The 13,421-nt window shown below is 42.5% G+C and overlaps 1 protein-coding gene across 2 annotated transcripts in view; it reads left to right on the top strand.

Moving 5' to 3' along the window:
• The window catches only part of znf385b (zinc finger protein 385B), a 39,684-nt gene that overhangs the window by 1,907 nt on the left and 24,356 nt on the right, over nucleotides 1-13,421 (top strand). The window lies entirely within an intron of this gene.

Raw genomic sequence — 13,421 nt, 5'->3', positions numbered from 1 at the left:
CACACACACACACACACACACACACACACACACACACACACACACACACACACACACACACACACACACAGGGTTGTCCTTTCTTTTTTCTGCCACAGAGATGTTTTCAATTTTCACTTAGGTGACAGTATGAAGTAAGTGTGTGTGTGTGTGTGTGTGTGTGTGTGTGTGTGTGTGTGTGTGTGTGTGTGTGTGTGTGTGTTGATCAGTCTGATGATGATACCTGATGAGCTGGACTATACTGCCCCCTGCAGCTCATACAGAAACAGACCTGAACAGTGATTTTACTCCTAAAAACTCTCCTCGTTTGCTTATCTTCCTTCCTTCCTTCCTTCCTTCCTTCCTTCCTTCCTTCCTTCCTTCCTTTTCCTCTCACTGCTCTGCTCTTTGTGTGGATGTTTGTGAATCTCAACAAGCTCAACGTCCAATCAGAAGACAGAAGCAGAGAGTTGTTAGACCGTACCAACTCGTCATTAATCAGTATGAACCCGCTACTAACTGACTGTTAGTCTGTATTTACTGGTGGTTATTCAGTTTTTACCTGACGTTTGATTGTAAACCTGCTATTAAACCGTACAAACTAGCTGTTAGACTGTACTAACCGGCTGGTAGACTGTACCAACTAGTTGTCATGAGAGAATAACCAGCTGGTAGACTGTACCAACTAGCTGTTAGAGAATAACTAGCTGGTAGACTGTACCAACTAGTTGTCATGAGAGAATAACCAGCTGGTAAACTGTACCAACTATTTGTCATGAGAGAATAACCAGCTGGTAGACTGTACCAACTATTTGTCATGAGAGAATAACCAGCTGGTAGACTGTACCAACTACTTGTTAGACCATTCTAACCAGATGGTAAACTGTACCAACTACTTGTTAGACTGTACTAACCAGCGGGTAGACTGTACCAACTACTTGTTAGACTGTACTAACCAGCAGGTAGACTGTACCAAGTACTTGTTAGACTGTACTAACCAGCAGGTAGACTGTACCAACTACTTGTTAGAATGTACTAACCAGCAGGTAGACTGTACCAACTACTTGTTAGACTGTACTAACCAGCGGGCAGACTGTACCACCTACTTGTTAGACTGTACTAACCAGCGGGTAGACTGTACCACCTACTTGTTAGACTGTACTAACCAGCGGGTAGACTGTACCAACTACTTGTTAGACCATTCTAACCAGCAGGTAGACTGTACCAACTACTTGTTAGACTGTACTAACCAGCGGGTAGACTGTACCAACTACTTGTTAGACTGTACTAACCAGCGGGTAGACTGTACCAACTACTTGTTAGACTGTACTAACCAGCGGGTAGACTGTACCAACTACTTGTTAGACCATTCTAACCAGCAGGTAGACTGTACCAACTACTTGTTAGACTGTACTAACCAGCGGGTAGACTGTACCAACTACTTGTTAGACCATTCTAACCAGCAGGTAGACTGTACCAACTACTTGTTAGACTGTACTAACCAGCGGGTAGACTGTACCAACTACTTGTTAGACCATTCTAACCAGCAGGTAGACTGTACCAACTACTTGTTAGACTGTACTAACCAGCGGGTAGACTGTACCAACTACTTGTTAGACCATTCTAACCAGCAGGTAGACTGTACCAACTACTTGTTAGACCATTCTAACCAGCAGGTAGACTGTACCAACTACTTGTTAGACTGTACTAACCAGCGGGTAGACTGTACTAACTACTTGTTAGACTGTACTAACCAGCGGGTAGACTGTACTAACTACTTGTTAGACTGTACTAACCAGCAGGCAGACTGTACCATCTAGTTGTTAGACCCAACAAACGGACTCTTAGATGTTTCCAACCTGCTGATAAACACATTAAAGCGTTGTTAGGAACCACTCGTCCCCTGCTGGATCGTGTTTGTCTCCGGCGGCCGGTTAGTTTGCATTGTTAAGTTGCATTTGTTCGACTGTAACACGGTTCTCCTCCACACAATCAATTCCACCTATTTATAGATCATGACAACATCACTAAACGCTGCGTTTGTGAGGCAGCCAGGACTCCAGCAGTGGGCAGATTGAGAAGCAGCATGTTGTTACGTCAGGACAGATTAGTTTGGAAACCTGCAGAGATCACACACACACACACACACACACACACACACACACACACACACACACACACACACACACACACACACACACACACACATTGACAGCAGGTGTAATGAGCTCATCGTAACAACTTTATTGCTTTGAGACTGTTGCATCAATATTTAAGATCAACATTACCTGCATCAGTTTTTATTCGCTGCCTTGCAGCCTTTAATACAAGAAGATTCCACTTCCTGTTTGTATATTAAATATCGGCTCGCTCGTCGCTCATCGTCTCACTTTAAGAAAATCTAATAAAAACGTGTTCTTAGCTCATAAATCAGTGGTACTGTTAAGTCTGGACCTCAACTCATCACCCCTTAAAGTAGTTTTGTTCGTGCTCAGCACTTTTGTTAGTGGACACACACACACACACACACACACACACACACACTACTTGTGTAGCTGTTACACTGGGAGTATTGCAGTATGTGGAGTACTGCCTGCCTACCCTACGGAGCGCTAACAGCTAGCCACCTCATTACTCCCATTCTGTCTGCTGTGATTTATGGACTTACCTGTGTGTGTGTGTGTGTGTGTGTGTGTGTGTGTGTGTGTGTGTGTGTGTGTGTGTGTGTGTGTGTGTGTGTGTGTGTGTGTGTGTGTGTGTGTGTGTGTGTGAGCTTGTGTTTTCTCAGGAAGTTTTAATTAATTTCCCGTCATGTGACGAAAGAGGAAGGAGTTGACAGTAATGAAATGTGATTGGATGATTATCATCAAAAATGCAATTAGAGGGCTCAAGGCAGAGAGAGAGAGAGAGAGAGAGAGAGAGAGAGAGGAGGGGGTCAGGAAAGAGTGTATTAAAGGAAGTGTGTGTGTGTGTAAATAGGACGGCAGTGATGAAGTGTTTCCTTGTGACTTGTGTTTTCTAAGGTTATTACATACACATACACACACACACACACACACACACACACACACACACACACACACACACACACACACTTGCACACTGTGTCATCAGTTGGGAGGAAGCAGGAAGTTTAACCTCTGAGATGGACAGACAGACAGGCAGACGGGCAGAGAGACAGGCAGAGAGACAGGCAGAGAGCATCCTCACTAATCCACCTGGACCTGTTTGTTTTCATGAAGTTCTCAGTCCACATTGAAACAAACAATCAAAAAAAAATCTCATCATCGTCTTTTGGTCATTCGCAGATCTGTTATATATATATATATCCTTTATTTAACCAGGTAAAAAAACTGTTGTTTGGATGTGAAGCTTCAGCCAGTTAGCTTAGCATAAAGATTTGTATTTAATCCAAGGGATGCGTGAGAACTGACTTGCTGTGTTTGTCAGCTGACCTGGTTAAGGGTCTTTGACTTGTGATGGGGTTTAGATGAGAGCAAAGAGCTGATGGTAGTCAGGATGCAGTCCAAATATGGTCACTTCCTTCACTGGTTGCAGAAAACCAAGATGGCGATGGTCAAAATGATGAACTCGAGGCTTCAAAACCGCCGTCCATGAACCAACGGGCGCGGTCACCATGACGATGTCCACTTCTTACATACAGTCTCTGCTTACATCACAGGAATAACACTGCGATTTGCTGTATTCATATTTACAATGAGTGACCAAGACAGACTCCTTCTTAAAGGATAAATCTGCTTCAGTGTTATAAATCTTTTTCTTGTTGTGAAACAAATCTCACTAAAAGAAGATCTTTAAATGCGGCTCACAGTTATATATATTCACTTTTTACCTCGTACTTTTTGAGACAATTTGACTGTGGTTTTATCTCCTAGACAATTAGTCGATTAATTGTTTGTTTGTTTTATTCTGAATGACTAATTTCCTCAAAACTTATGTGTGAAACACAAGATTTAAATTAACTGATCGATTAGTTCACATAATTGTGAGCATTTTAGTCGAATAAGAATGTTCCTGGCAGAGGAACAGCCCATAATGTTGCTCAAACGGGAGGAAATAGTGCATTCATCATGGGACTATTTTCAGCGACGGCTTAATGTGGATGGACTGTTTAAAAAAAAAAACCCAAACAGATTTGTTTTCAGATTTAGCAGCCGTGGCGTCGACATAACTCCCGGAGGACGCTTCTGTGTGTCAGCAGAAAAACTACAGTAAAGTTAATCTTGTCAAGCAGAGTCCCAGCATCCCCGATGTGAAGGTGATACTTTATAAAGAAACCGATACACGGCTTTAGTCCTCCTCCGCGGCGGCTCTGAACTTCAGTTTGTTGTCTTTAAGAGCCGTGTGCACTAATTTAAACCGTGTGTCTCGCCTTTCTTCTTCCATTAGGTGAGTGGAGCAACCGTTGAATGTTTGATGAGTCGGCATGTTGAGAAGGAAGTGATGTCATGGACGTCTTCTCGTCTTTCGGGGGCCGGGTTAATGTTTTCCGGCGGCAGTAGCGGCTTTGTGTTGTAGTTTGCCGGGCGCATGTCAAGTGTGTTAAGTGTGTAACTTCAGTCAGGTGATGGAAACCCTTAGATGAGGTCATGATGATTTTTGGATTATTTCAACATACAATGCATTTGCACGCACGCACGCACGCACGCACGCACGCACGCACGCACGCACGCACGCACGCACGCACACTGTTTCCCTTAGTTTCCAAATGGATGACACTGAAGTCAGACGATGTTCAGACGATGTTCAGACGATGTTCAGACGATGTTCAGTAGATGTTCAGTTGATGTTCAGATGATGTTCAGTAGATGTTCAGTAGATGTTCAGATGATGTTCAGACGATGTTCAGTAGATGTTCAGGCGATGTTCAGTAGATGTTCAGACGATGTTCAGTAGATGTTTGTAGATGTTCAGTAGATGTTCAGGCGATGTTCAGTAGATGTTCAGGCGATGTTCAGTAGATGTTCAGACGATGTTCAGTAGATGTTTGTAGATGTTCAGACGATGTTCACTAGAAGTTTAGACGATGTTCAGTAGATGTTCAATAGATGTTCAGTAGATGTTTGTAGATGTTCAGTAGATGTTCAGACGATGTTCACTAGAAGTTCAGACGAAGTTCAGACGATGTTCAGTAGATGTTCACTAGAGGTTTAGACGATGTTCAGTAGATGTTCAGACGATGTTCACTAGAAGTTCAGACGATGTTCAGTAGATGTTCACTAGAAGTTCAGATGATGTTCAGTAGATGTTCAGAAGATAATAAGAAGAGTGTGAGTGGTAATCTCTATTATTAGAGCACAGATTATACTAACTGAGCTACAACACCCACACACACATATCTGTGGATTATAATCCCAATCCCCGCAATCCCCATCTGGCTCAACCAATCATGTCCCACCAAAATCCTGCACAGCCTGCTGGGTAACCTACATGCAGTGGTGTGTGTATAAATGTGTGTGTGTGTGTGCGCGTGCATGTGTGTGTGCACGCGTTAATCCCGGACGGTCTGTAATAGAGGAACATCTGGTTTATCTCTGGAGCTTCCTGTTCAGACAAGAAACAGAATCTGTTGCAAACGTTCACTTTAATCCCATATTTCATTTTTTTTACACAATTTGCAAGAAGATGAGATGTTTGAGGCGACCAGTCAGCGGCCAGTTAGCTTAGCTTAGCATAAAGACCACGCCCACATCGGCAGCATACCATTTCTGTTCTTTGGCAGAGCTTGTTACGTCTATGCACAGTTCTACTATCTAAATGAGATAACATTTCATTAATGAGTTTTAGAGGTGCTGCTATGTGGATTTTGTCAACTTTGGATAGGCAAGCTGTTTCCAGGCTTTATGCTAAACTAAGATAGCCAGCTCCCAGCTGCAGCTTCATTTTTACCGTACAGACATCCAATCAACTCCCAGCAAGAAAGCAAACAAAAGTGTTTCACCACTATTCCTTCAAGTCAAACAGAGGAGAGTCAGACAGTGAGGTGGTGTTATCAGCTGAGCGGTGTGTCGGGTGTCAGGTCCCTCACCTTTTGTTAGCGGTAGCCGTTAGCACTACCAATTTGGCACTGGATGCATGAAAGCTTTTTTTTCCCTGCTTGGAACAGTATAAGTGTCAGGTCCTGATGGAGCAGAGCAGCTATTTAAAGAAGGAACAGAAGTCACAATGTCCTGAATTGAAGGTTGGACTGTACCTGCTGTGTATGCGTGTGTATGTGATGGTATGTTTTACCTGTCATACGGGGACATAAATCTCATAACACACCTACATTGTGGGGACTCAACCTTTTTTGAGACCAAATGGGGACAATCGCACGTTTCCATCATGTATATCATTACATTTTAAGGATGAAGGCTTGGTTTAAGGTTAGGGTGAGCCTCCAGGAAATTAATGTATGTCAATGTAATGTCCCCAAAAGTCATGAATAACAGACTGTGTGTGTTCCTGCTGCAGTATGTAAATCATACACTGTTGTATACATGAGTGGATTAAAGTCAAACAAACATGCTGTGATCCAATTTAAATCCCCGATTCTGTTTTTTTTTTTAACACAGAGGGAACTCAATCATCAATAATCACATTCAATCATATTAACTGAGGTTAACACTGTATCTGGGATCGGATGCTCCTCGTGTCATTACTCTACAATATTTAAAAAAGGTCCATCCATCCATTTTCCTCTGGTTATCCGAGCCGGGTCACGAGGGCAGGCAGGCTTAAGAGGACGTCCCTCTCTCCTCTAAACCGTCTCCTCCTGGGGGATCCCACGGCATGGTTTCTCAACCTCGGCTGAAATAACCCCCTAATGCTGCTTTGTACGGGTTGTAAAAGTCTCAGATACGCTGGGTAATCTTCATCTGAGTCCTGTGAGTTTAGTGAGTTTATAAACTGTATTCACTGGGAATAGAAAGATACACATCTGCTGGTTTACTACACCCTATGGACACAAAACAAACAATTTTGTTCCGATCTAATAACAGGACACGAATCAAAAAGAATGCAAAAATTACTACACAATTTGTAAAAAGTCTGTAGTCATGTTTTTTTAAGTCTGTTTGCAAGACAACAAGCAAATAACTTTTAAAATGCTTGTTTTCTGAATGGAGTCCGGTTTTCATAAACACTTGAAATAACATCCTCTAGACATAAATACGGCAGCGACCATAGACAGTCTGGTTTATACACATAGTCTGGTCTGGTCTCTGGACTAATGTGAGGTTCTATCTTTGAGTTCTGGGAGACCACAGACCACTACTACCAGTCCTCCGAGTCCCCTCTGAAGGTCTGAGCTCCTCATGTTATCTCTTTATATATTAGTTACTGAATGTACAAAATCATTGACAAAATGATATGTTGAGGATTATAACTTTAAACCTGCTGAGATTCAGAGTGCATAATAATAATCCAACCACAGTGCCTCTCTGTCTGACAAACAGGAAGTTGGACAAAGTCGTCTTTTAGAAACCACCTGGACAGAAAAAAAGAGTGTGTGGACTGAGAAACGAGACTGTAGGTCACCTTTCATCTCAGTGTGTGTGTGTGTGTGTGTGTGTGTCCTACTTTCCCGGTGGACTGACCACAGTGACATCACCAGTCATGGTGTTACCACACAACGCTTCCATGATGACCAGAACACAGACAGACAGGAAGCTGCAAACCTGTCGTTCCACCTGTCTGACTCGCTGCTTTCCCATTCAGCCAGCGTGGCTCCTTCATTCCCACATGCTTTCGTCTTATCCTCGTGTCTACGTTTAATTTTGAGAAGAATACTCGTTATGAACGCCGTCTAATATAATAATAATTATTCATTTTAAGTGTCTCATGTCTGATAACTGCTGCTCCAGCAGACAATTACACTATTGTTTAAATAAAAGGAAAGAACAGTAGGGGAAGCAATAAAATCAGCTTGAAATAGTCTGATTCTTTTTCACAACACGTAAAATATTTGGTTTTGGAAACCACATTTTCCTGAATGAGACATTCGCTTGACACCAGAAATAACAAAAGGAGAAAATTGGCTAGTAGAGGAAAAAAAACACACAATATTGGTTGTTATTTCGAGCATGTTAAATTGAAATAAACAAACAATAACAAAGAACACATATCAATGTATAAATTCTCATATATAAGTTTTCACTTGTCTAGAACGGTCCGCTTCTCTGTAACTTAAACAATTACCTCACATTCACCCGGCCAACCCTTCCCCCTCCCTTCACCTTCACAGTAATGCAGCGATATAATAACATTTATATTCCAGTTTCCTGTCACCAGCCTGACCCGCCGGCTGATCCCCCAACACAAACCTAACGGGTAAAAACCAGCTGTGGTTCTTTGCCACGGGGTCTTTGGCGGAGAACCTGGACTGGTTTCTGGGTCGTCTTGAGGAAGGACAAAGCATAATTAGCTGAGTGGATGGCACCTTCTGAGTCCTCGGGGTGTCTTCATGTTACGGCCTCCTGCAGGTCTTCAGATTCACTGCAGTCTGAACGTGATCGTGATCTTATCAGACCGGTCGTTTGGTTGAAGTGTCACCGTCGAGCTTGTTTGCCTTTAACCCTAGAACACTAACGTCGGCTGCTTTTCACCCACGCGATGTCGTCACGTGGTTTTCATTGTGTTGCTGCTGAGTTGCGTTGGTCCTTCAACTATTCCCTTATTTTTCACTCATTTTAGAGACTTTTTATGGGGTCCCCCCATGATACCTTTTTTTCGTTTTATGAGATGTTGTATAGGGGGAAATAAAAGAAGAGTACTTCAATTTGCCATTTATTGTTGTACTTTAAGATATTTTGATGAGAAGTATTTTTTATTGGGTATATTATATCAGGTAAAATATACCCGATATATACGTTAGCGATGGTGTTAGTGTTCTAGGGTGTGTATGCGATGACGACGGTTCAACATAAAAGATGCATTCGGTTGTCCAGAGAGCAAACCGAGAAACCCCACAGCGACAAACGTCAGACATTAGCACAGCTGTTTGTTTCCTGTTTTCAATTCTTTGTTTTCTTTTCACCCCGCTATTTATTCTAGAATGTTTATTGTTGTCGCCATGATGAGAAAGCTGCCCAAACCTTTATTTGAATTAATTTAAATTCATTAATATATCCGAACCCATCAGCAAGTCATTTATGGCATGCTCACAGTTTTTTTAAAACCTATTTTATTGACTGTTTTATAACATCATTGACTCCATCTAACCGACTGCAAGTGCTTCTATAGCAAAATGCATTTCTGGCAGTCGGCTTGGCTTAAAAAACAAGTCTCACCTGGTCTGCTGCAGGCCACATTTGGCTCTAAATCTGACATCTGTAGAAAAGTTTGGTCTCATTCTGAACTGGAGAATCTGCAGATGTTTTTTTTGTACATAATATGTTATAATCCACTAAAATTGGGCACAAACAGACACCAACCATGTTGCGTTTTAGAAGAATACATTGTTACTGAAGTTCATCCGGCTTGTTGTCCGTCTCATAATATTTCCTAGGGATCAGACAGATATATCACAGATTTTCTGCAGCGTAGGTAAATTGAGGTTAGAACAACCCCAGAGCAGTTTCTGTTCGAACAGTGCGAGTGTGAGCCAGGAAAAATAAAACTAATTTTGTTGTTTCTTCTTTTTTTTGCCCTGAATTCAGTTAGTTGCTTCCTTCCCAACACGCTTCATAAATCCAGCGTTGAGTTTGTGCTTTCGGGTCAGAGCTGCTCCACTTTTCAGGTTTTCGAGGTTAGAACTGAAACATTCTGACGCCTGTTGGAGGTCATGAACGACCCGGAGAGGAAGCTCTGCCTGAGCCGACGTCTTGGAAACAAAGCGTGGTCGGATATTCAAGCATTTCTTTTAGGTGTGATTTAGTTTGTAGCAGAATTTCTGTCGCTGGTTCTTAGGAGGAAGATTGTGAGGAAAAAAATGGAAATTATGTGTTGAAATGTAGAGGAAACTGTGGTGTATCAAGCTGTTTACGAGGCAACGGTTTGTGTCTTTATCAGTTTCTTCTGATTGTAGGATCTCAGATTCCTTCAGGCGCAAACATACAAACATCAAACTGTGTCGAGGTCGTTTCAGCATCTCTGCTGCTGGCCACTGGTGTGTGTGTGTGTGTGTGTGTGTGTGTGTGTGTGTGTGTGTGTGTGTGTGTGTGTGTGTGTGTGTGTGTGTGTGTGTGTGTGTGTGTGTGTGTGTGTGTGTCTTTGACCATTGTCATTACCAGCTACTGGCCTCCGGGTGAGAGACGACCACTCTAAGACATCTCTCTCTGTCTTTTCAAATCTCCATTAGTTTCTTTGTCCCATTGTCGTACCCTCAGGTTACTCTGTGTGTGTGTGTGTGTGTGTGTTGTGTACTTACTTTCAGTGAACAGGGAAATACATTAGTGTCCTCCTCTCTTTATCTTTTACACCAGCAGGATTCAGCATTTTCGACCAATCAGGCGAGCCCCTCGTCTGTCCCCTCGCTGACATTAAACCAGTTACTACGTGTCATCGGCCACCAAATGTGTACATGAACCTCTGCCAGGTTTATCAAAGTTGCTTTACTTTTTAGATATTGTGAGATAGTTTGTTTGTTAACGCTTGAAAATGTGTGTCAAGCTTTGTGAAAACTCATCTCGGTGTTAAAATCCTCCTTCTAGCTCAAATTCCAGTTTGAAATTCAGTTTTTGTAAGGAACTATTTTTCCAGGCATAAACGGCTCTCTTGGCTCTGTTGTAGTCGCTTCAATTGCGCATCGTAAACATTGATTAGTGTATCTCATACAAGTGTTGTTTCTCTCACCTCTTCCTGGTTTCAAAGGAAGGCAGATTGTAATGTTGAGTTGAAGAGGAGCAAAATGCATAAAAGAAGGTGTCGTCCACATAAGAATGTATATATACGTCTGCGTTGGAGTGATAATAATCTTATGTAGAGTGTAAATATTAGAGGAACCAGCACGGAACCCTGTGGTACTCCCTATACAGTATACCCTTTATTTATAGTCTGTATAAATAAAAAGCCGTGGTCAACAGTAGCAAAAGCTTCAGAAACACCCGCAACGTCAGCTGTACGATATCTATATATATTTCATACGTAATATTCAAGACGTGGAGAATATTTATGCTCTGTTGAGTCTCTTTGAAGTCTGAAAAAGAAGAAGAAGAAGAAATTCAGGTTGTTGTGAAGCACTGGCGCTGAAGAAAAAACATTTCTGCTTTTCCTCTTCAAACACATTGTGTGTGTGTGTGTGTGTGTGTGTGTGTGGGGGGGGGGGGATTATAACCTGCAGCTGGTCTCTCTTATTACTGACTGCCTGGTCAGCCTGGATTAGACTCTCTCTCTCTCTCTCTCTCTCTCTCGCACACACACACACACACACACACACACACACACACACACACACACACACACACACACACACACACACACACACACACACACACACCCACACACATTACAAAAGCAAAGGTAACCACACATATTTCATTTCATATTAATGCTGAATGTTCAGTTCACTGACTTGCTTTTTCTTTTTCTGCGTCTTACACTGTGTGTGTGTGTGTGTGTGTGTGTGTGTGTGTGTGTGTGTGTGTGTGTGTGTGTGTGTGTGTGTGTGTGTTTACCTGTGTGTGTGTGTGTATTTGGTGTGTAATTCCCAGCTCAATAGAGCAGATATATTTAATCCTTCCACTTGCTAAAGCTGATGTCAGCATCAGCTGGCTATGTGTGTGTGTGTGTGTGTGTGTGTGTGTGCATTTTGTAGCTAATTCATCACAGTGGCAGATTAACCAGCTGTCTGCAGTACATAAAGTCGACTACTAACAACCAGCTGGAGGAGAGACGGGAAGTGGACTCGATAGATGGATCTTATGTTTCACCTTCCTGCCTGACAAATCCCATTATTCTCTTATTTTGTTACGTGGAATAACTCTAAATATGACAGTTGGGATGAGGGTCGGTGACGCTCCTTCACATTAAAAGGAGCTGGTTGGGGTGATTAAGGGTGTCTGATCATCTCCCGGATTATGTTTGTATTCCTGTTCTGAAAAGTAAAGCCAAATACGAAGTGCCCTTAAACATGCATTTTCTCTGCTGGCCACCAGGGGGCGACTCCTCTCTGCTTGTATAGAAGTTTATGAGAAAATGGTCCTACTTCTCTCTTGATGCTTTATCTCTGTAAACATTGTAAACATGAGTTTATGGTCTCAATCTCTAGTTTCAAGTCTTCTTCAATCCAGCATGATGTTCATTTAGTACATTATGGTCCATTTAGAGTCCACCAGACCAGAAAGCAGGGGATGCTTTAGGGGGCGGGGCTTACCTGCTGATTGACAGGTCGCTACCACACTACCAATGCTAGTTAGCTACTAAGATGACTTTAACACTGAGCTGTAAAGTTATTATAGAAGCTAACTTTGTTAGCAGCTTCACTCCAGAATCCAGATGGATCCAGATCCAGTAAGGGTGCCGCTCTGTTCAGAAACCATGACGACGTCCACTTCGTATATGTATTAGATGATAGCTGATTTAGAGAAGCGCGTGTTGGTGTGTAGTTCTCAGTGTGTCCCTCTGATTGGCTGAATGTAAATAAATGTGGCCCAGTGAGCACGTCTGGTCCAGCTGGTGTGTCGATGTTGATACCAGAGACCTTGATTTCCTCTCCGGTGTGGAGCGTATGGGCACCAGCAGCTGCTACACCTCTCCACGAAACAAACATTATTGTTAGGCAACAACAGCTTCTACGTCCTGAATGAGACCAGATCCAAACCTGATCCAAATCCCTGAACAGAATTTAAATACAGTGGTTCTAAATGTAACTGAATATGAAGGACAAAACAAAACACTTAGTGTGTTTGTGTCCTGTCAGAGGTCATGTGACTTGGCAGTGCTGACAGGACAACAGATGGACACAGTCATGGAGTGACCTACACACACACACACACACACACACACACACACACACACACACACACACATACATATGTCACCCTTCCTCTCTCTCCTCTTACTCAATACATCATCACTCTCCCTGTGAGCGTTTGATGCTTCACACTCTGCATCCGGTGTCTTTCAGGGCCTCACTCCTGTCCGCCCCTCTGTCTGTCCACCCGTCTGTCCGTCCACCCGTCTGTCCATCCACCCTCCGTTATGCATTGATGCTGCGTGGATCACCGTCACGGTGTATTTTTATTTGCTTATGTCTTGGAGAAATAATATTAAAATAAATATATATATATCTCCTCTATCAACACATACAATCCTTTTCTAAATCATTTTTGTCATATCATGAATTTTTTTTAAAATTAGCTTGTTTTTTTTAGCTGCTGACTAGACTTCATACGCACTACTGTAGTTGGCATGGTAACCGCTAACACACCAGCCATCCGGTAGCATGCTGGCAATAGTCCGTCCCAGTGGGGTCTCCTAGGTTCTTTCTAATTGTTTTAACT

This window comes from Eutrigla gurnardus (assembly GCF_963514095.1).
Source record: "Eutrigla gurnardus genome assembly, chromosome: 12".
NCBI classification, from domain to species: domain Eukaryota; kingdom Metazoa; phylum Chordata; class Actinopteri; order Perciformes; family Triglidae; genus Eutrigla; species Eutrigla gurnardus.
This window is presented reverse-complemented; position numbering and strand designations above follow the sequence as displayed.